The sequence below is a fragment of the Triturus cristatus genome, chromosome 4_1 (genome assembly GCF_964204655.1).
Source record: "Triturus cristatus chromosome 4_1, aTriCri1.1, whole genome shotgun sequence".
Lineage (NCBI taxonomy): Eukaryota > Metazoa > Chordata > Amphibia > Caudata > Salamandridae > Triturus > Triturus cristatus.
Genome location: NC_140585.1, coordinates 1,212,863,362 through 1,212,889,299, shown reverse-complemented (window position 1 = coordinate 1,212,889,299; position 25,938 = coordinate 1,212,863,362). Strand labels below are relative to the sequence as shown.

At 47.1% G+C, this 25,938-nt stretch overlaps 1 protein-coding gene across 1 annotated transcript in view; it reads right to left on the bottom strand.

Moving 5' to 3' along the window:
* Window positions 1–20,152, bottom strand: part of LOC146856418 (fidgetin-like) — a 328,115-nt gene extending 307,963 nt beyond the window's left edge. The window contains exon 1 of the mRNA XM_085654557.1: window positions 19,545–20,152. The gene's annotated coding sequence lies outside the window, so the exon portion shown is untranslated. The remainder of the gene's footprint in view (window positions 1–19,544) is intronic.
* Between the last annotated feature and the right edge of the window lie 5,786 nt (window positions 20,153–25,938).

The window sequence follows — 25,938 nt, the reverse complement described above, 5'->3', positions numbered from 1 at the left end:
CTCCAAAAAGTGGTTAGTAAGTTTGGTGGAGGTGCGGCCACACCGTATCGTGCTCTTGTGTTCCAGAATACGAGTTTTAATACGGCGGGTGGTCATGCCGATGTATCTCAACTCGCAAGGGCAGGTGATCAAATAGATCAGATGGGAGCTGTTGCAGTTCGTATGGCTCCTCAAAATCCAGGGTCGGCCAGTGCCAATGTCAATCTCCTTGGTCACAGAGGTAAGGCTGCATGCAGCACAAGAACCACAAGGGTAATGGCCCACAACTGGAGGGAGTCCCCACAAGGTAGGTTGGGTGCATCTCTGATTAATGCGTGGGCGGGTATGTACCAATTGGTCCCTGATATTGCTGCTGCGTTTAAACGCAAAAAGGGGTTGGGGTAGCCCAACCTCACCTATATTAAGAATCTTCCAATTGGAAAGAATGATTTTCTTGAGTTTATTGGAAAATTGGCAATAGGTGTGGACACACGTGAGTCTGTTTTCGGATGCTTTAGGAGTCTTGGGTTCTAACAGAGCCTCTCGGTTGTTGTTAGCAGCTCGTTTAGAAGCCCTCCGAATGAGATGTTTAGGGTAGTTTCTAGCCAGCAATTGCTTAGAGAGATTGTTGGCGTGTTCCTTGTATTTATCGCTAGAGGAACAATTCCGTTTAAGGCGCAGGAATTGGCCGAAGGGCAGATTGTCACGCAGAGCTCGTGGGTGAAAGCTGTCATACTTTAAAAGAGCGTTCACCGCCATGGGCTTTCTGTATAGCTCTGTGCCCAAATACCCTTCCGATGGGGTGATGAGGATGTCGAGAAAGGGTAAGTGAGTCTTGGAGTACTCGCAAGTGAATTTCAAAAAGGGGTCACAGTTGTTGAGCCAGTCTTTGAAGGCCAAGAGGGAGGACAGGGATCCCTGCCACAGCACAAACACATCATCTATGTACCTCTTCCAAATCGTGATGTGATCCCTATATGGGTTGGTAGTATTGAGGACATGTTGTTCTTCAAAAACATGAACGTACAGGTTCGCCAGGCTGGGAGCAAAAATGCTCCCCATTGATGTACCTGATACTTGCAAGAATAGCTGGTCCTCGAATTGGAAGAAGTTCTCTTTCATTGCAAGTCTGGCACAGGACATGATGAAAGAGACTGGAGTAATGGAGTCAGGAGGATCTGCAAGCAGGAGAGATTCAATGACAGATAAAGTTTCATCCTGCGGGATACAAGTGTATAGCGACTCCACATCAAATGATACAAGAAAGTCAGTAGTGCAATCAAAGGACAAATCCGTAAGGAGGATGAGAATATCCTTGGTGTCCTTGAGGTAGGTAGGCATCTTCGACACTAAGGGACGAAGGAAATGGTCAGTAAAAGCCGACAGGGGTTCCAGTAAGGACCCCAGCCCTGAGATGATAGGGCAAACTATTCCTGCGCCTTAAACGGAATTGTTCCTCTAGCGATAAATACAAGGAACACGCCAACAATCTCTCTAAGCAATTGCTGGCTAGAAACTACCCTAAACATCTCATTCGGAGGGCTTCTAAACGAGCTGCTAACAACAACCGAGAGGCTCTGTTAGAACCCAAGACTCCTAAAGCATCCGAAAACAGACTCACGTGTGTCCACACCTATTGCCAATTTTCCAATAAACTCAAGAAAATCATTCTTTCCAATTGGAAGATTCTTAATATAGGTGAGGTTGGGCTACCCCAACCCCTTTTTGCGTTTAAACGCAGCAGCAATATCAGGGACCAATTGGTACATACCCGCCCACGCATTAATCAGAGATGCACCCAACCTACCTTGTGGGGACTCCCTCCAGTTGTGGGCCATTACCCTTGTGGTTCTTGTGCTGCATGCAGCCTTACCTCTGTGACCAAGGAGATTGACATTGGCACTGGCCGACCCTGGATTTTGAGGAGCCATACGAACTGCAACAGCTCCCATCTGATCTATTTGATCACCTGCCCTTGCGAGTTGAGATACATCGGCATGACCACCCGCCGTATTAAAACTCGTATTCTGGAACACAAGAGCACGATACGGTGTGGCCGCACCTCCACCAAACTTACTAACCACTTTTTGGAGGTTAAACATGCCCCTGATGACTTACATTGGACCGTCATTGACAAACCCCACATACCACCACACCTTACAGACAGCTCCGCTTTCCTTTTTAAACGAGAGCAGAGGTGGGTGTATAAACTACAAACACATGTTCGGGGACTTAATGACGATATCCCTTGGCTATCGTTATAAACGCACTTAGCCTGTCCTTCTGACCTTGTTTCAAACTTCTGAGGGGGACACTCGTGATCCAGCCCACATCATATCCTTGCTTTCTTCCCCCCGCATCCACTGGCGTTTACACCTTTGGCCGTGATTTTTGTTCCATAACCGTCTGCCCTACAGCCCGTGGCCTCCCTGGGACACTACACACAAGCATTTTTTTTTGGTGTTCTTGACTTCCGCCCGTATTCACCAAGATGACTCGCACCTTTCAGAGCAACACGTGCCTTGAGAGCCGTCATTCTATATCTGACGGCGGCTTCCGCATTCCTCAAGCGCACCGCGTCATCTCCCTGACTCCCCAGGTGCATCGAGTCAGCGATATTTTGACAGCGTCATTCCTGCCCTGTCATTTCCATCAACAGCCAGATGCGTGTGACAGCGTTTTGTATTGGCTCCCACTCCAGCTTGTGTACTATACCTGCCACGCCATTGGCCCCTTCCACCGGCAGTTTTTTCATTTCTTCTGCCTCCGTCCAATCACACGGGACCTCCGGCTGCAGGCTCATTCCAGCCTGGTTCCCCGACGGACAGGTAGGCTTCTACGCTGCCGGTGTTTGCGTTCATTCTAAGGCGCTTATCTTTTAGCATGGTATTTCCTCGCCTCAATCTTGGTCTGCCTCTGTACGGATCTGCATTATCCGTGATCACTCTGACTATCTGCCCTTTTGCAGCCATGTTTTAATTGTCACAATGATCTCACCGAGCTCATTTTGTGTGCAGACTCTGCCCCGGGCAATTCTCCCTAGTTTTCAGCTGTCTTTCCCACCTCTTTGACACTTGCTCTATTTGTGTAAGCCCCTTCACCAGTCCTTACATTTCCATTCCAGAGCGGTGTTCCTTCCTGAGCGGTTGCCAGGTGGAGGTCCTCTTACCACCCAGTTTGATCGGGTGAGTTGGACCATGCTTCAAGTCTATATTTATACATTTTTCCTATTTATCATGACTGAGCATATCGGTTTTATTTCCACACTGTCTCCTCTTTATCTGTTATTTAGGTGCTGTATGTTTCGCTGAAGAGACTTGCACTCTACAATCAAGTTGAGGGTGCATACCATATCCTTTGTCACGTTTTTTTCCCTGCAGTAGCTTCTAGGTCCTGATGAAAGCCTAGCCTAGTCAGGCGTTATGGCTGAAACATGTCGACCACATTCTTTCACGTTGCTTCATTGATCAGACTAGATTAGTGTTGCCCCCACTTCTTTTTTAATCTTACATCGGGACGGCATTGTCTAACAGAAGTCCTCTGGCCGTCCCGTCACTAGTTTTAATACACCTACTTTTTTCACTACTACTAGCACTGCAATCCCCACTCACTTTAGGCTCATTTTTGATTTATTTCATTGTTTGGTGCATATCAATCATAGCACAAAGGACTCACATCTCACATAAGGGCGCTGCCTGCCCTGGGAGATTTTGAGATTTTCTTTGGGATGAAAATCCCATGTGATGGGGTTCTACCCTCGGTGATTACATGACCTTGGTTTTGGAGCCTCCTCCATTTTCACTACGTACATTAGGCTTTCTCTCCTCACCCCACATACCACCTATTTTCCTTTACCTTTAGACCCCAGGATTTCTGTTGTGTTATATGAACTCACTTACCCTGACAAGAATAAGGGTCCCTACTTGGACTGGGTGCAACCTACTACCAACTAGAGACCCCCATTTCTAACAGGTTGGTTGCCACACATCCAATCAGATTGTGCTTAATTCAGTCCTTACCATCAATATCCATTCTGAATGTCCCGGCGAGCCACCCATCGAAGCGCAAGGATCATGACTGTTTCAATGGGATGTGTCAGATTCGAACACTGTTTAATGTTTACAGCACTCGATTACAAAAAATCTTTAAATAAACTGATAAGTGGGATGAATATTCTTAGTTACATCTAGATTCTTTGAAAATATTTTTGGGGATTACAGTGCACATTTTATTAAAGAGGATCATCACATCCCGAATTTAGTTACTATTTGTCAGATACAAGCGATCTGGAAGCAATCTTAACATAAAAGCTACACCTGCTCACGGACAACAATTCACTTATTTATATTCAATCAATTTTCCGTGGGTTTCTTACCAGGATAACTACACAGTATATACACTGCTTCATTATTTATTAAGCAATGAGACATTTAATGGTACTCTTGTGTTGTCACCAATGTTATAGACAATATCACTTACATAGGGTTTTGTATAAGTAAATTAGGAAAAGTAGGACTAAGATTTTCTCCTCATTAGCCTTGACAAAGCTCATGGGCATATCAAGCCAGAGTGCGAAACGTGTTTTACAGCAGTTAAAGTACACATATTTTACAATAGAAATATAATTAATTAACTTTAGTGAGCTACTGATATAAAGAACACAGATAACTTTGCACTGGGATGAAGAGTTCTTCTTTTCACTTAGGTCACTCTCCCCGGCGATCACCAGCTTTGCTACGGAAGAGCAAATCTGTAGCAGCACAGACAGGGAAGAAGGACAAAAGTATTATATAAAGAGCAACGCTCCTTAGGGTGCAAGTGCGGTGAAAACTAAAATGGCAGCCACTGGTGGTTCATGCTGCAGAACGTATAGATTAGTACAGATAAACTTAAAACAGCTAGCAAGATTGGTGTAAATAAAGAAGATAGACTTGAAGGGATAAAATTGAATAAAAAAGACTAGAAAAGTTCTAAAAACAGATGTGAACAAAACCGAGTGGGATATGGTGGAAAGAGTATATCTATCACGAAAGAGTTACTTCAAAAGGGTAGGCAGGTTACAACAAGATACAGAGACGAAGAGTTTAGATATATGTGCTTATCAATCAGGATTTATAAAGCGCGGCTAATCACCTGAAAGGGTATCCAGGCGATGCATAGGAATGATAAACTGGAATACAATAGACGAACGAGAAGATAGACATGAACAGGATGGATGGATCCAACTGAATCGGATGGATAGGATTGGAATAAGACTCTAGAATATAATAGAAACACTAGAGTAAGGTGGAAATTCAGTCTGGAGGTGGACAGACAACAATAACGGAGAAAGACGCAAAGATACAACTCAAAATATATATAATAGACTAAACAATTGTGATAAAGACAGACAGGAGAGTGGATGCGAATAGGTGCAGATAACGATAGACTGGTGTGGATAAGGGTAGATAGGTATGGGTGGATCTACAAATGGCTACTAGTGGCGGCTGCAACCAAACAGGGGTGGTAGTGCGGGGATTCGGGGGAAGGGGTGGAAAAAAAAAATCACTTACCTGGGTACAGTCGCCGTGAAGCCACCTCTCCTAGTCTCTTCGGATTCTCGGTCCGAAGCAGGAAGCACACGGACTCCCCTAGGCCAATCACGATGCTGCTGTCACCATGATAGCAGTGTCATAATTGACCTGAGCCATGGTTCAGTGCTCAGATGGGGACTATGAGCCTGTCCATGTTCTCCACCCAGTGGAGAACATGCAAAGTGCGCATGACTGCTTGGCTGGCCAAAGACGGCCAGTGAAACCATGATGCACACTTAGATAGTGCTCACCATTCCTCCCCCTGCTCTGCACAGCCTAGCCCCGCCCGCTCACACATAGAATTGAGCAAGTATGGAAAATGAAATGATAATAACATTGCGTTATGATCATTTTGTTTTTTTTTCTTTTTTAACTACTCAGAGGGCAGTGGGGCGACGCTGCTCCGCTATTGGTGGAGGAGCTGCCACTGATGGCTGCCGACAGATAATGACAATAGATACATGGATACGTTTACAGTAGGACAGAAAAGACACAATACAACAGGTAAGGCTATCGGGCCACAGTTAGGCAAACAACAGGATAACTAGACATGGGGGAGGTAAGGACGGAAATAGAAAAAGAACCACTGAGACAGACAAGTGACGATAGGCAGAAAATGACAGATAAAGATAGGTAAGTGAGATCAACAGATCACAAGAGAGAGGCAGTTCATGAGAGACCAGACTGTGATACACAGAGATGCGCCAGACGGGTGAGAATAAACAGATAGAGCTGAGGGGTTGGATAATGATAGGGAAGGTTACACAACCACGAATACACAAAGAAAGACGGGCGATTCTAGATAGAGATAAGAGCCGGAGGTGACAGAACGGAATGAAAAGAAAGTCCTCTCTAGACGCAGAGTCTAGATAAGGGCGGACGGATACACGTAGCTAAGTACGGAGGGTTACACGTAGCTGGGGCCTGCCGCCCACCCCCAGCCCCGGACTGCGGGCTCCAGCACGCGCCACCGATATCGCTGCATTAAATGCTGATTGTAGTTTTTTTTCTAAAAGGAGGGTATTGTTTTGCGTTTTTTTTTGTATTTGTGCCTAGTTTAGGAGGCGAGCAGGGCCCGCACGAGGACAAAAGGGCGATTGTAACCGGAATATCTGGCCGCTGTGCGTGAACGGCTGGAATTTGCTCAACTATTCCGAGGGCTCAAGTAACCCGGCCGGGGCAATTACAAGGAGATGGCTATCTGGGAAACACAACTTCATGAAAGCAGGCGCCGCTCCCAAACTACAAGCAAGGGCGGGGGAGGGAGGGAGGGGCGACATTTGGGCTAAAAATTAAAAATGCCAGACCCGCTTCAAAGCTTGCTCTGTTCCCTTGGGGCGAAACATAAACAATGTAGGTGTTTGGAAGCCAAAAATGTACTGCTCTTAAAGCATCCAAAACCAACATGTCCCTCCTGAATTAATCGGAGGATGAATGAATGGATGCAAAGTTGTATTTAGAACACGCTGCGACCGGGATAGTTTCTCAGCAGAGGCAAGTAACGACGAGGGAATAAAGCAAGTTGGCCAAGATGACAAAGTCTGATTATGAGGGGCATTGGGGACACACATGAAGGTCTCCTGGTTAATAGGTGTGCGTCCGTGCATGACGCAGGGGCCATCTCTGTCCCGCCACCAGTGTATCTTCCCCATTACAAGATGGCCTCCAGCCTAATAAGGCACAAAATCACAGACCCACCCTCCAGAACTATGCACAATACAGCAATGGACACAGAGAAAACTGGGCACCAGACTCCTTGTAGCTCTACAGCTGGACACAATAGGACATCCAGAACTAGACAAACTTGGACAAAACCTCACACCTGGCTATTCGAGCAGTAGCAGCACCTCTCCCCCCCCCGCGCCTTGAGACCCTCACAGGTGAGTAGTGCGCTTTACAAATGTTCTGATTGACCCGTCTCACATGACTCCAGGTGAAGCTTCCACTTTTAGGCACAGAATGAAGACCATGAAAAACCATGTAGTCCCAACGTGAGGGACATGTTTTGCGAACAGGCCCATCCTGAAGAAAGTACCTGCTTCGGCCAGGAAAACGCTGGTCCAGGCGCAAATTATCAGTCGCCTGTACTACAGTAATACCTTGCTTATGGCAGCCAACGACTCCTTGTTAACAAAATTGCAAGTCGCACAAAATACGGCCGCCCAATTAGTCTGTGATCTTCCGTCATGTGCTCTTTCGGCTCCTATCCTTGGGTCGCTTCACTGGTTACCGATCAGAAAGTGCATCTTTTTAAAGATAAGCTGTCTAGGCCACAATGCTCTATTTGGAAGAATTCCTAAGTATCTGAAGGAAAAATTGTGTTATTATCGTCCTGTACGCACACTGAGATCTGGTGATTAGGCTTTTCTAGCTATTCCTTCAATTTGAGCCGCAAAATATGGAGGCAGAGCTTTCGCCTACATAGCTCCGAGGTCACGGAATCAGCTTCTTACTATCTCCGTAGCTGTGTTGATTTCAGCCAATTTAAGAGACTACTAAAAACATGGTTAGTTTAAGGATTGGATGCGTTGCTTGAAAAGGCCCAGCCGCGAGATAAACCTTCGGGAGTGATTAGTTGATTTTTGTAAGCAGATATAACATAACAAGGACATAGGGACAGGACAATACTCAAAATGAGACCACTGCAACCGCACCCCTACTCCAGATAAGATCTCCAGAATCAGACACAGTACTCCAGGTGTGTTCTGGAGACATTGTCCCCTTTCTGTAGATGACCTCCGCCCCCAACCTAGACCCAATAGTCAAGGGAAGGCATATTGAACTAAGCACCACGGCTTGAAATTGACCTCCAAACTGGGCACAGTACATAGAACGAGGCCACATACAGGACAGAATAGCGTAGACAAGGCCTCTAGAACTGGGCTCAGTACTTCATTTGAAACATTGAGTGCTGAACACAATACTGACGAGAAGTCCTCTGAAACTGGGCACAATATTCTAGAGGAGTCCTCTAGAACTGGACACAACAAACAGGGTGAGACATCCAGAACATGACAAAATACTTGAAACTGGGGCGGATCCTCCATTTGAGCAGAGGAGCGTTGCCCCACAAGCCCCAGAGCCAAAAAATAAAATGGTAGTGAAGTTTATTTATAGCCATTTTAATTTTCGGCAACCCGTCCCGAACTGTCAGGACAGGGCGGGGCCAGTGCTGCCAAGTGGCAGCAGCAGAGAGCTGTGCGCTTTAAAATGTCTCTTTGGTCAGCCGACTTGGGACGTCCAGCCAGACATGCACATTTTAAACTTCTCTAACCTAGCCGTCTTAGGCAGCTGGGTTACAGAAAGTGCCGGCCTCCAGTGCTCTTAGGAGTGCTGACACAGCCTACTCTATCCAATCCTGACGTGATCAGAAGACACCCGAGGGAGGAGGACGCCACGCGCAAAGTTAGGAAGGTAAGTCCATTCTATTTATTTTTTGTGCCTCCGCCTCACCTCCTTCGGTACATGCCAGCCGCCACTGCTTGAGACATGACCTCCCAACCTGGACACTACACTCGAGATGCGCCCTCTAGAACTGGCCACGATTCTCCAGAAAAGGCATCTGGGACTGGATACATATCAGGGAGTGCCTGGCCTGGCAGGAGGTGTGTATTAGCCACATAGTACAGTGCCGCTGTCCATTATCCACACACTGTGCCATACACTTGACACAGTATCTGCCCGGGGCACCAGGTGTCGGCGAGCCATCACCCACTGCTCCTGGAGGCCCGAGCTCTCCTCCCGACCGCTGGAGGGCTGCCGGCCGTGTGCAGCCTGCCCTGCTCTACGAGCCCCTGCCCCTCCCCCTCCCCAGGCCCAGCACACGCTGTAATTACACAAATGCACGTTCCGAACTTCACTGGGGCTGTGGTGTGAAGCCGTCCCTGATGGGTGAGGAATGTGACAGCCCTACACGACCGCACACACGGGGCTAACTCGCCAATGCTTTCCCTGGCACTCGTCTAATAAATACAAAATTGCACATGAAAATAGACTTTTTATTAAAAAAAAAGTAGAGCTGGAAGTAAATGTTCATACGGGAACTGTGAGGGGATGACGGGAGTCGATTACATCTATAATGTCCCAATTTGATGAATGTTTATTTCCGTCAGAGACCAGGTTGTCCCTTATCCTGGATTAGAGTCCCATCTTTGGCGTGGCACCTTCAGGCCAGGATTTTGAGCCCATACTTGCACTGTCAACTCGCATTGGCAAATTTGGTTCTGGCTCGCATTTTGAGTGCTAACTAAATATTTCTAAAAAACAAAACAAAAAACATTACTTTCTATCAATAATGCGTTTATGAGATAAATCATTCAATTGTTGAAGATTCAGAGAACTTTTGAGATAGATGTAAAATAGTCCCTAGTGCATTGCAACAAGCGCTTCACGGGTTGCGGAAGTATACCCTAAATCATCCAACAGAATGAGGCAAGAGAATGACACTTCTTTGGACAGATGCAAATCCCATTGTAGGTGAATTCTGGAGGATTGGTATCAATAAATTATGCTAACTGCTCTGTAAAGATCAACCAAAAATGAAAAGGTACAAGTTACATGTGCAAAGTTGTACTTGGTAAATGTGTCACAGGTGACACTGTAGCCCAGACTCGGGTCATGTCAGAACCAGAAAACATGAAATCCAGGAGACCTGGCAGAGTTGAAGGGACATGTATGTGCCTCCAACAGGCTTGCAAATGACTGGAAAATGTATAACACTTGAGGGATTATGTGTGACATTGGGCCACATAGGCTGCTGTGCAGTGTGCCATCAGACCAAGGGGAGGGCCAGGAAAATAAAATACCGCCCACTTTGAGCTATATCCCAAATAGCTCATGGCGAGCATTTGATCGGAGCACGCCTGCAGTCATTTAAGGAGGTTGCTCTACATGAAGAAATTATGAAATTTCCTTCCTTTTCTCCATTCTGCTTCCAGTTTTTCCCTTCTTCTAGTCCCTCCATGCCTCAAATATTTATTTTTCCTTTGTCTTTCCTCCTTTCTTCCTTCTGCTTTTTTAACCATCCATCCTTCTTTCTTTTGACCTTATCCATTCCTCCATCTAGCATTCCTTTCCATACTTCTATCTTATTTTATCCATTATTGAACTTATCCATCCATCTATATTTCTTTAAATCCATCCAGCTCTTAATCCAACCATCCTTCTACCCATTCATTATCACCCTCAAGCCATCCAGCCATCACCCGTCCCCTCTTTCTGTCCAGCAGTCTGCCCTATTCATACATTCTTAGATCCCTCTCTCCATCCATCCTTCCTTCTGCTGTTTTCTTTTTCCCTACTTTTCATCCATCCCTCTTCTTTAAATCCACCTATGCTTCTTATCAACCATCTATCCTTTTCCCTATCCATCAATTCACCCAACGATGTATCCATCACCCCTCATGCACCCCCTTGCTTCCATGTCCTCTTGTTTCATTTGTTCCCCCATCCCATAGGGTTGCCACCTTTCCCAGGGTGGAATACTGGCCCTCTGTTCATGGTTTAAGTTTCTGCAGAGGCCTGTACACGAGTCTTTCTTAAGTAGACCTTGATATAAGCCGCCTGTATTCCTTTTTAGGTCTCGCCTGACCCAGCGCATGCGCTAGTCTGGCGAGACTTTTTGAGAGGGCTCCAAAAAGTGCCACCAGGCCAGCCTAGAGCTACAGTGCATGTGCGCGTGCGCGCCGCGCTTGATCGCGATTACTTTCGCGGCTGCACGGCCGCTTTGATGTTTGATCGCGATTGCGAACATTTTCGCGTCCGCTGGGCTGCTTGGCATAGCCAATAGGTCTCGCTTTTGGGACCTTATAAGTATTTAGTTATGCAACTGTTGGCGAGACCTATTGGCTATGCCAATGCTTGTTAACATGGTCTTTCTGTCTTTGTTTACTTTCATTGGCTGCTAGGCTCATTAGGGCACTTGTAGAACACATTTAAAGTGCTTTCTTCTAACATTTACTGTTTAAATCAGAAACATACCAACTTTAGATGATTTTGCTCATTTGTGTCCCGGCAAGGACATTCAAATACTGGTCATGGCGTAAAAAAGGGGCCAGGTGGCAACCCTACCACCCGCCGCACTCGCATACAATCTCCTTTCGCCTGATTGGAGAACCCCCGTCTCCGATCTTAGCTAAAGGAGCTAAAAACAAAAGCGTAAATGTTTTATGTCATTGAGAAGTGTGAAGAGTTGCTACAGTGGGGGGCTCTAAGCGCCCCTGCTGCATCAGACACTGTGCACGCACCGGAAGGCCTTTGGAATATTTTTTCGATGAACACTGGGTTAACCGGCTTGACAGACAGACAGTCTGACAACAAAACAGAGACAAAAAATACCCATCAAATGTCCTATGTAAACTGCGCCAGAGAGGATTAGCAGCCCGGGGTTTGAGTTATAACGACCATGAATTCGAGTTTCCTTCCAAACACGGGGCTATAAATAACAGTTTGGGCGTCTCGGGGCTGCCGAGTGAGCAACTGCTGCGAGTTGTAGCAGTCGACAGAGCGCTGTACATTCCCCAAATTCCGTAGCCTCATCCCAGCTGCAACGTTACCCGAGGACGACGCAACGCGCCCCTCCCCCCGCCAGGCGCACATGTGTTTCAAATCAGCACGGCCCCCACGCGCCCAATAAATGAAACCGAGGATCTGTCCTAGGCTCTGCCCCGCCTTTCATCTGCTGCGGGTCCTCGCTGTACCCCCTGCGATCTGTTTGGGGGCGTGGACGACAATTCTGGAATAAAAACAGAAAACCTCTTATTCTAGATGTGTGTACAACCCCGCGTCCATTTCCCAACTCAGACCAGAGTTTCAGCGATTTATTTGTGCTTCTGGTCAGTGAAGTTGCAGAAATGAGAAAAAAAACAATGGTTTGAGGGCACATCTAAAATGTTGCATGGAGTGGAGCTATGGAAAGACAGCTCGGAAGAGCACAAAAGAACACAAAAACAAGATGCAGGGAGCACTGCTGCACTATATCATGGCCACTGGAATAATGCAGCATGGAAGGCCTAAATTATGCATGAATAAATGGAAAATTATGCATGAATAAATGGAAAATTATGCATGAATTAATGGGAAATCATGCATTAATAAATGGAAAATTATGCTGCATAATCCTAAACATTTTGTGATTGTATCACTTCATAATTTTGTCATTTTAACTCGTGTTAAATTTTTCTAGGCAAAGGTTTCGCCTCCTTAGTTCCAGTTAAACACATAAATACCGCAAGAAGAAACTAGGTGAGCAGTCCCCATTGCCAAAGGCCTTCCACTGCGTGGCAACATTGTGTTGCCTCATTTTTAGTAACTTTTGATCAGGTGATCTAGAAACTATTGTTTTTGTGTAAAATCTGCAAAATATGAAGCAGATGACGGAATGTATGGCAAATGCAGCAAATCCATAATAATGTGGAAAACACCATGGCTACAGAATCGCATAATTAAATGGACCTGGCTAGATTGCATTGTGCCGCCATCAGTGCGCCGCACTGCCACCACTCAGAGGTGCTGAAGCAGTTTTCAGAGTGGGGTGCTGCCATCAATGTTAGTTACATCACTTAAGTCATAGGGATTCTGAAAAGTCCGAGCATTACACAGCCTAGCAAATGAATCACGCCCAGGGCCGGCTTTAGGGCAGTTTGACTGGTGCGGCTGCACTGGGCGCAGACCTGTGGAGGGGGTGCTGACCTCAGGGGGCGCTCTATTGAGCAGCAACTTATCTTTGTAGAGAGGAGGGGCACGTATGCCTGGTGGTAGAGACAGAATTCGAGGAGGCGCTCATAGGGTGTGGGGGGCGCCAAAAAAGATTGTCGCTCCGGGCACCACCAGTGCTAAAGCCGGCCCGGATCACGCCCATTCTGCAGAAGCGTGGTAAGGGTGTGCGTGGCATGTTGGAGCACACTTTTGCAAACATATTACTAGATCATGGTGTGGTAGTGCACTGTCATTTACAGAAAGTAAATTTCCCCTTGAACTGGCCACAAAATTCCCATAGACATACACTTTTACTGATAAAAACATATAGTTTGCAAACGGGAATGCGCGGAATTCGGGTTTCTGTAAAAATATATCATTCGCAGATTTCCACGTAGAGTGTCTTGATTTGTTTTTATCCTATTAAAATCTTTGTTTCAACCACACTTCAAAATTACAAACAATAGCAGCAGTAGGTTCAGTGGCACAGTGGCATGTGGGGCCTACACCCCAGATATGACTCTTGTTTATTCCCAAATGAGTGTCATGGGGCCTATTTGTAGGTTTGGCATCAAAACACTTTAGCTGTCTAGCGTACATCATCGTTTCAAATTCACCCATAATAAATATTCATACATATTTATGTAGATTTTCGGTCAGCCCCTCCATCCGTTGGACGATTTCAGTGTCAGTCACAATTTGCTTCCAGTCACCATACAGTCACCATACAGTCCAATTCATGCACTGGTTGTCTTGTAATGTGAGTGACAGCATTATGCCTGATGAACAATGCACAGCCACGTGAAAAACGGTATCTATTTTACTGAATGGTGTTGCAAACATAAGCTTGCCACCTATTGGTAGTGGCAGGTTGACTTTTTTTTACTTATAATTTTTGATTTGTATCGCATATGCTGGCAAATTAGAACAAAATGAAAGCTATGACATGCTTTCTATGGTTGGAGCTACTGCTTGCCAATGTCTGTTCTTACTAGCAGTAAATGTAAATGTAGTGCATTTATATAGCGCTCCGCACACCCCCGAAAGGGTCTCTCAGGCGCTGTGCACATACCGCTGTGGCACCCTTCCTGGCCTTTCCCTGTGAAGTGCCCACTCCTGGGCACCCCCAAGGTGAAGCCAGGCATCCTAGCGCTGTTGGGGCCGTTGTGGAGATTAAGCAAGCTATTGCCCAGAGTTGCAGAGTGGGACCCATGATTAGAATAGGCACCGAGGCGAGAATTATCGGGTCTGGGGAAATTGACCCCAAGACCCACCGAGGCGGGAATTGAACCCTGGTCCGGGCCTGACCTCTGCATCAGGGTCTGCCGCTCTAACCATTGAGCCACACTTCTCCAGAGACAATAACACGCTTGCTATAAACTTAAGTGTGAGACGTTTCTTACTGCGATTACGAAAGTGTTGCAGAGTTTGGAAGTCAAACAGGGGCACACACACAAACTTCCACTTCCCATGTGAGGTTTTCAGCATCAAAGAATATTCAAAGTTGCTGCCTTGGATGGGAGGCTCCATCTTGGGTGAAAAGTTTGAAGCTTGTGTTGCAGGAAGGTTGGGCTTACACCACGGACTGCCTGAAGTACACTGACTGAAGGAGAAGTGTCTAAGCACAGAAGGTAGTGTGGTGTGCCATTCGAAGGTGTAGGAGTAATCTGCTGTTGGTGTTCAGGATCCGCTGTAGCCTATGTAGGTGGACGGCAACGACACCGCTGCACTACACCAGGCCGGCATAGTATAGTCGCATAGTTGGGGGAAAACAGGAATCTCGGCTGAGTTCTTCCGCAACTTCTTATTTAATACTTTATGTTTATTTATTGTTGCCAAAACCAAGCCTTTATTCTATATTGTGTCACACATTGAGTGCATTGGCAAATTTTTCATCTTAACTGCAGATTCAAACACAGCCAGATATGTTCATTTTAGTATTTCATAGAAATTAGATCAGGTGCGTTGAGTTTAGAGCCATAGTGAGGGGTTGTTTGATTTGGTCACCCCTTCAACCCATGTTTAGGGAATTTGTTTTTAACCCCCCCCCCCACCCCTTTATTAAAGTAAGATGCCCTCCCGTCAGACTCGCCAACCTTTCACGCCTGAGTCAGGTCCCTACCGAGACCTGAAAATCAGGCGCCCCTTTTCTCTGTCGCCCAGCTGGCACCATCTATTGCCAACACACCATACCTGCAATGTGTGCCTTGTCACCAAGCCCCCTAATTCTGCTATGACATGGCTGTTGTACATGCCACATGCGACTCAAAGCTCGGCTAAGGTGGACTATAGCCCCTGCACACAACACACACACGTGTCAATGCCCTGCTGATGCCTGAGTGCACGCATCAACCTATGCCCTCTTGTACCTCTGTGTATATTACACACATGAACCAATGACCTCTGGTATCTTCGTGCATATCACACTCCAGCAGCAATGCCATGCTGCTGTTTCTGTGGAGAACACAAACAAATGAATCCCCTGATACTGCTCACACACCTGCATCAAGGCCCGATAGCGCCCCTGTACATATCACATGCAACTCACTGCCACAACTGTCGTTATAAATCATGGATCAATGCATTTTTGCTGCCTCTGTACAGATCACATACATGAAATCAATGCCTTTCTGTTGCCTCTGTACATATCACACACGGGAATGAGTGACTTTCTGCTGCCTCTGTACATATCACATACATGAATCAATGCCCAGCTGCTGTTTCTGTACATACCACACATATAAATCAATGCCCAGCTGCCACCTCTGTGCACATCACACACACACAAGTCAATGCCCAGCTGATCTTTCTGCACATATCACACACATGAATCAATGCCTTTCTGCTGTCTCTACATATCACACACATGAATCAATGTCCAGCTGCTGCCTCTGTACATATCACACACATGAATCAATGCCCAGCTGCTGCCTCTGTACATATCACACACATGAATCAATGCCCAGCTGCTAACTTTGTACATATCACACACGACTCGATGCCCAGCTGCTGCCTCTGTACAGATCACACACACAAATCAATGCCCTGGTCCTGCCTCTGTACATATCACACACACAAATCAATGTCCACCTGCTGCTTCTGTATATATCACACACATGAATCAATGCCCAGCTGCTGCCTCTGTACATATCACACACATGAACCAATGTCCAGCTGCTGCATCTGCACATATCACACATATGAACCAATGCCTTTCTCCTGCCTCGGTACATATCACACACATGAACCAATGCCCAGCTGCTACCTCTGCACATATCACACACATGAACCAATGCCCAGCTGCTGCCTCTGCACATATCACACACATGAACCAATGCCCAGCTGCTACCTCAGCACATATCACACACATGAACCAATGCCCAGCTGCTACCTCAGCACATATCACACACATGAACCAATGCCCAGCTGCTACCTCTGCACATATCACACACATGAACCAATGCCTTTCTGCTGCCTCTGTACATATCACACACACATGAACCAATGCCCAGCTCCTGCCTCTGTACATATCCACACATGAATCAATGCCCTGGTGCCGCCTCTGTACATATCACACACACAAATCAATGCCCAGCTGATGTTTCTGTACATATCACACACATGAATCAATGCCCTGGTGCCGCCTCTGTACATATCACACACACAAATCAATGCCCAGCTGATGTTTCTGTACATATCACACACATTAATCAATGTCCTGGGGCCGCCTCTGTACATATCACACACACAAATCAATGCCCACCTTCTGCTTCTATATATATCACACACATGAATCAAGGCCCAGCTGCTGCCACTGTACATATCACACACACAAACCAATGCCCAGCTTCTGCCTCTGCATATATCACACACATGAATCAATGGCCAGCTGCTGCCTCTGCACATATCACACATATGAACCAATGCCCAGCTGCTACCTCTGCACACATCACACACATGAACCAATGCCCAGCTGCTACCTCTGCACACATCACACACATGAATCAATGCCCAGCTGCTGCCACTGCACATATCACACACATGAACCAATGCCCAGCTGCTACCTCTGTACATATCACACACATGAACTAATGCCTGTCTGCTGCCGCTGTACATATCAAATGCATGAACCAATGCACAGTTGCTACCGCTGTACATATCACACGCATGAACCAATGCCCAGCTTCTGCCTCTGTACATATCACACGCATGAACCAATGCCTTTCTGCTGCCTCTGTACATATCACACACTTGAACCAATGCCTTTCTGCTGCCTCTGTACATATCACACACATGAACCAATGCCAAGCTACCACTGCACATATCACACACATGAATCAATGCCCAGCTACCTCTGTACATATCACACACATGAATCGATGCCCAGCTGCTGCCTCTCTACATATCACACACATCAACCAATGCCCAGCTGCTACCTCTGCACATATCACACACATGAACCAATACCCAGCTGCTACCTATATACATATCACTTACGAATCAATGTCCAGCTGCTGCCTCTGTACATATCCAACACAAGAACCAATGTCCAGGTGCTACCTTTGTACATATCGCACACAAGAACCAATGTCCAGCTGCCGCCTCTGTACATATCACACACACGGATCAATGCCCAGCTGATGTTTCTGTACATATCACACACATGAACCAATGCCCAGCTGCTGCCTCTGTGCTAGTTAGACTAATGGACTAACAGCCTGCTGCTGCGCCCGTGCATATCACACATGTGATACAACGCCCTAGACCACCTTGTAAATATGCACATGAATGAAGCTCTGCTGCCTCCTGGACATGTTATATACATGCACGGATGCCCTGCCATCTATGCACGTCAGGCACGTGACACTGCCCGGCTGCTGCCTCTCCACATATCACTCATTCAACGTCTCTGTAGGGCACACACATCAAACAAGGCCCCTTTGCTGACCATGTACATGCCACACACATATCGATGCCCCTCTGCACGCCACACACGACTCAATCCACAACTGCTGCCTCTACGCATACTACATGAACGGACTACTGACATCATGCTTCACCACACATATCACACATGTGAAGCTGCGCCTTGCACAACCTTGTAGGTGATACGCACAACTCAAACCCGGCCCGCTACCTCTGTGTATGTCGCACACACAGTTCAATGCCTTGTTGGTGCCTTTGTACATATGTAACACGTGAATTGATCTTATGCAGTTACCTCTGTACATATCTCTCACACACACACACACACACACACACACACGAATCAGTGCCCTGCAGCTGTACACTTAACCCACGACCAGGCCACATCACACATGGGAAGCAATGCCCTAGACCCCCTGGTTATATCACACACACATGCAATAATGCCCTTGAGCTCTAGTACACAGCACACGTGAAGAAACGTACTACTGTCTCTGCACGCAGCACGCATGGCGCAATGCCCTCTTGCTACCCCTGTACATATCACACACGCACTGATAAATGAACTATCCATGCCACTTTACATATTACACACGTGCATCAATGCAATGATGCAGCCTTTCACATACACTAAAATGCCGTACTGCTGCCTCCTTAGATTTCACACACATGACTATGGCCCACCACTGCCTCATTACATGTGACACGCATGACCCCCGGATAAATGCATTGCAACTGCCTCTGCACATATTACTAACATGCATCGATGCCATGGGGCTGCTTCTGCGGGTCACGCGAATGCACCCGTGCCCTGTACGTGGCACACGCATGCACCCGTGCCCTGCTGCTGCCCCTGTATATGACAAACACAGCCTTTGGTGCCCTCTGTGTACATGCTACACGCATGCATCGATGCGCAACGGATTCTGCACATTTCGAACTGGCGCCCCTCCACTGCGTAGGACGGGGGTATTAAGTGCGCACATAAAAGGTGTTTTCTCTTCGGATACATTTCACCCACACGCATTCCAAGGGTTTGCTGATCGGGCTGCCCTCTCTTCCGCCCTGCGCTCTCCCCACCCACCACTTTCACTATTACCCAAACTGCAGCCCTCCCTCCCGCCCCTGGACTCCGACCGACAGACATTTTGGCAAACAGCCCAGAAGCCCCGTGGACAGAAAGAAAGGAAAACAAACGTCAACTTTCTCGCGCATCACACAGAGGAACACCACCACAACCTGACTCGTTTGAATTAATGGCGCCACTTCTCCCAGGCACAGCCCATACATAAATAGGAGTAGCTTGCATTTTAATAAAACAGCATTTCATTAATCGAGAACGGTATCAAACGGTGTGTCTGCCAAGCCTACCTGCTCTGGAGCGCCTGGCGGAGGGTCTCTGGGAGCTATCCCGGTGCAAGACTCCAGGTAGACCTCTCCTTGTCCTCTCTGCCGGGGGTGTCTGTCGCTGGCACAGCTCCTGGGGTCTCGGTCCAGATACGCTAACAGGGCGCCCTACCCTTCCGGGGACCCAGGTGTCTTGAGGGGGGGGGCGCTCTTCTCTCCCTGTGGGACTCCGATCGACGGAATAGGGTGCAGGGCGCCTCTTGTCTCTGGGACGGCTCCCCGGGCACCCCTTGCCTCTCCTGTGTGGTCTGCTGCACTTCTCTCCCTGTATCTGCTGAGGACACCCCTGCCCCTCTTGTGATCTGCAGCAACTGGTGCAGGGCCCGTCTCCTCTCCCCGCGGTAGGGTGCAGGGCACCCCTGCCCCCCGCCCTGGGTTCTGCAGCTCCTGGCAGGGTTCAGCTTCGCCCCGTGCTCCTCTGGTGACCCGCACCAGCCTCCCTGGGTGGTAATTGCCCAGCAGTTGAGGCTGTTGACAGCTTCTTGAACCCAGTCCAAAGGCTGGCTTCTCCTCCCTCTTTCTGTAGCTCTCAGGGGCTCCAGCGTTGGATCGGTGCCATGATGGGGACTGCTACTGGGTCCTCCGGGGAGAAGGGGAGGGCGTGGGACTGGCCAGCACACCGCGCATGCGCGTCCGGAGGCTGGACATGGGGAAGGGGCGCGTTTAAAGTGACAGGCCCCTGCCCACCACAGGCAGATCACTTTCCAGCATTACTGTTACAAGCGGCGGTGCCTCCGCCTGACCACCTCGGCTGCCCAGTCCCTCTCTTCACAAAACAAGACGTGTAGAAACACCACTTCCAGACTGCAAAGAACGGACCCCTGCTGCTTCCAACTCCCTAGGGGTCTTCCCGTCTTCTCCCACAAAGAATCATTTTTATGAGAGCTAACCAATTCATTTTGCAGCACCGTGTTACAGATAGCCATATGAGTTACAGAGGCAGTTCTGGCAAGAAATTCTTTAACTATTGAGAGAACATATTCAAGAGCATTCATTCGAGGCAGAATCAAGCAGAGAAGTTTTAAGGCATGGGCAAAGTGGGCTCTGGCCCAGGGCCCCTGCCTTTCACCCCCTTGATAGACCCAGCTCTGTTCTGTAGAGTCTTACCCGATGACCTTGAATAATTATCAAACAGATTGTTTTAAATACCGTTTTCCTTTAATTTATTTTTAACAAGGGTGATGTGTGAGAGTCTATTTCAGACATTTTGCAGAGAAATGTGTTTATGTTTTATGCACCATCTATAAAAAAAAGTTTATTTCAGATCACAATGGGATCTCACGTATGAGAAATGGTGGTGGTGGGAGGGCACAGAGATTATTTGCACTAATATTAGTGAGCTGCTGCTGTGAAACCACATTGAAAACACACGTCACTAAACCTGAATATTAGATGTAAACAGTCCTGGCCAGAGAAGGTGTGAAAAAGCTGAAACTGAATCATAACTTCATAGCTGGTCCGAACAGGGCTCCCCTAAGCCTTAAAATGTCCCTGAAATCAAGTTATGTTTGTAGCGCTCAATCGTTTTTCGGGTTCTTGTGCCAATAGCTGCGCTGCTCCAAGTGTTTTATTGGCATTCTGATTGGGACTAGATTTCCCAGAATGCAAGAGCTACGTACCCTCGTCCCTTGGAACATTGAGAGCTGTGTGATTGTGAACATATGCCGATGGTGAGTTGCCTTTCAGGGAAGTCTCAAGCCATGGAAGCAGGTCACTCACTGTCTTTCAGCCTGCCAGGGGTTTCCCTATGAGAGCTTCATCGCACGACCAGCCCTGCCACAAAGGAAGAGGTGGGAAAGAGGGGAGCAGAACAGATCACTAACACCAGGTTTGTGTGACAAAGGCCACTTTATTGAAATGGGTGCACATTACAAAGTAACCTGGGCCGTTGCCTTACAAAACTATAACCTCACTATACATATGTAACCACCTATGATAAGCTACCCCCACCCCTAAAATATCCCTCTTCATAACAACTTAAATCATCAATACAATACTAGCACCAGAGCTGGTCAACCATATCTGGGACCTCTAAAATCCCTTCCCTTTTTCTACCACTATTAACCTTTGAACTCATTCAACTTCCTACCTAACCTTGAACTTCCTAGGTCATCCAGGCGTGAACTTGCCTACCCCTTCTCTTTCAGCCAGAACTGCCTCTGACAGCAACAATAAACCTCTGTAAATCATGGCAACTTCTCAGCCAACTGCATATGCACCTGAATCAAGCGACAACCTAATAAATTAGCTTCCCTTGCGCACCTATATGCAATAAAACAGGCCAACTCCAAAGAGGGGATCTATGATGGAATACAACCCAAAGACCTTAGGTAAGGGAGTGGGAGGGAGGGGACAAAAATGCTACTGCACAGGTGCCAGCCACTGTGTCACCAAGTCAAAATGGTGGCTGGTACCTCAAAATGGCTGATTATGTATAGCTTGGGTTAAATAAGTAGCCCAAAAATAGCACAATCCCCCAAGCAGTCGCTGGACTGCTCCACTTCTCTAAAATACCAGTGGGGCAGACCTCCCTGTGGTCGGCTGCCCCCCAAATCCCCATTAGGGAAAAGAAGAGCAGCACAGACCACTGACACCAGGTTTGTGTGAAAAAGGCCACTTAATCGAAACCGGTGCACATTACAAAATAACCTGGGCCTTTGCCTTAAAAAACTATAACCTCACTATACATATTTAAATCACCGATCCCCAACCCTAAAATATCCACCCCTCCCCATAACACTTAAATCCTCAATAAAATACTTGCACCAGAGCTGGTCAACTGTAACTGGGACCTCTAAAATCCCTTCTCTTTTTTTCTACCTCTATTAAACTTTGAACCCATTCAACTTCCTACCTAACCTTGAACTTCCTAGGTCGTCCAGGTGTGAAATTGCCTACCCGTTCCCTTTCAGCCTGAACTGCTGATGACAACAATAACCTTCTGTAAATCATGGCAACTTCTCAGCTAACCACCATCCAGATAAAGGGGAGGAAAGGGTAAAGAAAACCTCCACCTCTTTCTGCCCCCCATACCCTAACCCTCTCTGAGTCTGAAGGGAAATGTCCCTAACTTCTGAATATCCAGTACCTTTGCCGAAACCAACGTTATCTGCAATAGGTATAATTCCATTTCCATGAATGACAAATGGACACCATCTCCTCTGAAAAATTCTGCGTCCTCGTAACGGAGATCCAAGTGAACTACTCAACCAATTCTGGTGCCCTACAGAAAGCAGGCATCTTCTTTAGCTTCCTCTTAGGCAAATCTATAGCTGAGGGTTTGATCGCCCCACACCAAACACTCCTGGGTATAAATTCTGTCCAAAGTATATGGCAACTTGCCCATAACCTATGGATCTCTCTCAGACCCTCCTTCATCGATTCAATAAGTGCCAAGACTTTCTGTATGACCATGTCATTTCCCCCCAGATGAAGAAGAAGTATATCAGGGCATTCCCCACCAACTAGAAGCCTATTCAGACAGGGAAGAAGCTCCTTCAATATCACACCCCCCTTTACCCACCCAAGTGTTAAAATATAAAGCCTTGTTGAACCCCAAATTCGCCCCGTGGTTACTGGCCCTCACATGACACTCTGCCCACTTCATGAAAGAGTGGCCCACAATCCATATCTTCCCCCCTGCCGACTGGGGTCCGGGAACAGAACCTGAAACAGAAACAAAGTTGACAATCTGTAGACTTACTTCCTCCCATCTACCTCCCCCTGACATATCTCCGAAAGCAATTTGATGACCATCTACCCGACACCATGATGTTGTCCTGACCCCAATCCCACCTGCCTGCTTTCGTAGCTACCCTTATCCTGAAAGAAGGAGTCCCAAACCTGCTCGGGTCCAAGCCAATCAGCGCCTTGTGCATAACGGACAACAGTTGAAAGGAACAGTTGAAAGGATGTGACTGGCTTACCATCTTTGTGCTTCAATACCAACCTCTAAATGACTGCCCCTGGCTGTAAGGCACTGACCCAACATACCGGGCATGCTACAATGCTAGAGTGTAAAATCTCAGGAGAACGCTCTTGCCCTCCTTCCTCTGGTCGATCTTAGACTTGTACAACAAACATGTAAGTTTTCCTCACTGCAACGCACTTCTTTCCACAGCAAGCCCCTACTCTCCTTAACCCCCCAGTTAGCTCCGACACCAAAAAGGCCCCACAAAACATCCATGACACTAGGTTGGAAAATAACACTGTCTCACTATTGTCCTTGCAAACTCTTGAAAGGGACTTAATTACTTCACTCAACATATCCAGGGTCAAAGGCTTCCATATAGGACTCCCTTGCCCCACTAACCTTACGCAATGCTCCAAAATTCTTTTTCCAAGTTCACCAGCCAGAGGGCGTTGCCCTACAAGAGCTTCCCCATAAATGCAATACCCGCCAACTTACCCAAATTCATGATCCTCGCCTGGACTTTTTCTATGAGGGAGAGTATCAATTGCACAACCCTATCCCATTCCAGCGACCTCCACTTGCCCCCCCCCACCCCCCTAAAAATTGAGACCATGGTTGATAGTAGGCTCTCCTCGTTCAAACAGCTAAAGACTCAGCTACCAACTGGAGCATCCTCTCTTTCCTAGGGACCACAGCTCCTCCCACTGTGAACGAGACAAAGCATCAGCAATGTCATTGTCCACACTGGACACTAGCCTGGCTCTAAAAATTATGTAGAGTCTTAAGCAGTGCAATACAAAAACTCTCAGCACCTGTGGCTCCCTGGCTGACTGCTTATTAACTACATGCACAACCGCCATGTTGTTGACTCTGAAAAGAACTCTTGTATGTGCCAGCTGTTCCCCCTAATAGCACCACCACCACTACCAAGGGAAAAAATTCTACAAATGTAATACTACGCCTACCCTCTTTCCATGTGTCTGGCCAGTCTTCTGTGCGCCAATGACCTTGTCAAAAAAATGCCAAAGACGCAACCTCCTGCTGCGTCCAAAAAATGTGTGCGGTTTTCTACTCTATGTCAGTCAAAGCTGCTAGTGGAATCCCATTGAAGGATTGTGAGAAGGCTCTCCACATTCTCAAGTCCTCTTTAACACCCGCCGACAGTCGGATATGATCATGAGGTGAGGGCAGTCCCGAGAGAGAAAAACCTAACTGTCTAAAGAATGTTCTCCCTGCTCTCACAACCATGCAGGTAAAGTTGAGATGACCTAACAAGACCTGCACCTCTTTTACTGTCACCTTTTGTTTTTACCAAGCATTGTGTTCAGCAGGTTCTGCATGGTAAGCTTTTTGTCCTGTGACAACCGAGCCTCATGGAAATTGAATTGATGGGTCCAACTTTCATCTCTGGGGGCAACTGCACACCTAAGTCACCCATGAGCTTCTGGAAACCATCCAGCAGGCGTTGAAAGTCTCTGGGAGTGCAGACAAAAATAAATCGTCCTGGTAATGTGTCATATGGTTGTGTCCAGTGTACCAAGTGAATAGCCCCTGCAGAAATGTGTTAAAGCACTCGAATAAAGCACAGAAAATGGAGCAAGCCAATGGGAGCATTTTATCTACGTACCATTTTCTTTCGTATTGGATACGCAGCAGTTGAAAGTCAGCAGGGTGTACCAGCAACAAACAGAGGGCAGACTTGATGTCGCTGTTAGCCATCAGTGCCCGTCTGCCCAACCTTTTCCACTAATGCCAAGTCCACATCTACAGATGCATACCTCACCGAAACCTGCTCAGATGGAATGAAACCATTTACTGACTGTCCTTCAGGCCAAGAAAGGTGTTGAATTAGCCTAAACAGTCCATGTTCCTTTTTGAGTACCACTCCGATCGGAGACTCAATGAGGTGTTCCGCAGGCCAATCCTCGAAGGGACCTGTCATCCTGCCTTGCTGAACCTCTTTACTTAGTTTCTCCCTCACCACTTGTGCATTTTCAGTGGCGGACTTCAAGTTAGCTGCTTAGTGGTGCACTCTCGGGCTATTGTAACCCAGTCTGAATCTGTCTCTAAAACATTATACCAGTGACCTAGTGTCGTCAGTCCTGTCATTGTGCATCCGGGTCTACTATCATGCAGGTACGGAATTCCTCATCGTACTGGGTCCAAGCATAGCCTCCATAATTCAACTGTGCCTTCCTGATAACCATGTACATAAAGAGTGCTACTGTCCTCTCTGGGCACTTCACAGTACTCACTTGTATATATATGAGAAATGCCGCTGTCCAATTCTTTATTGTCACAGGCTCAGCACCTTTGACCGTTTTGACAACTCCAATTCTTCCTCCTTTGATCCCTCCTTGTACCTCAGTTCCCTATGGAGGAGTTTCAGTATTTCAACTTACTCCCCCTTCCAAATCCTTTACTTAGTACTCTGCATGAGGTGTG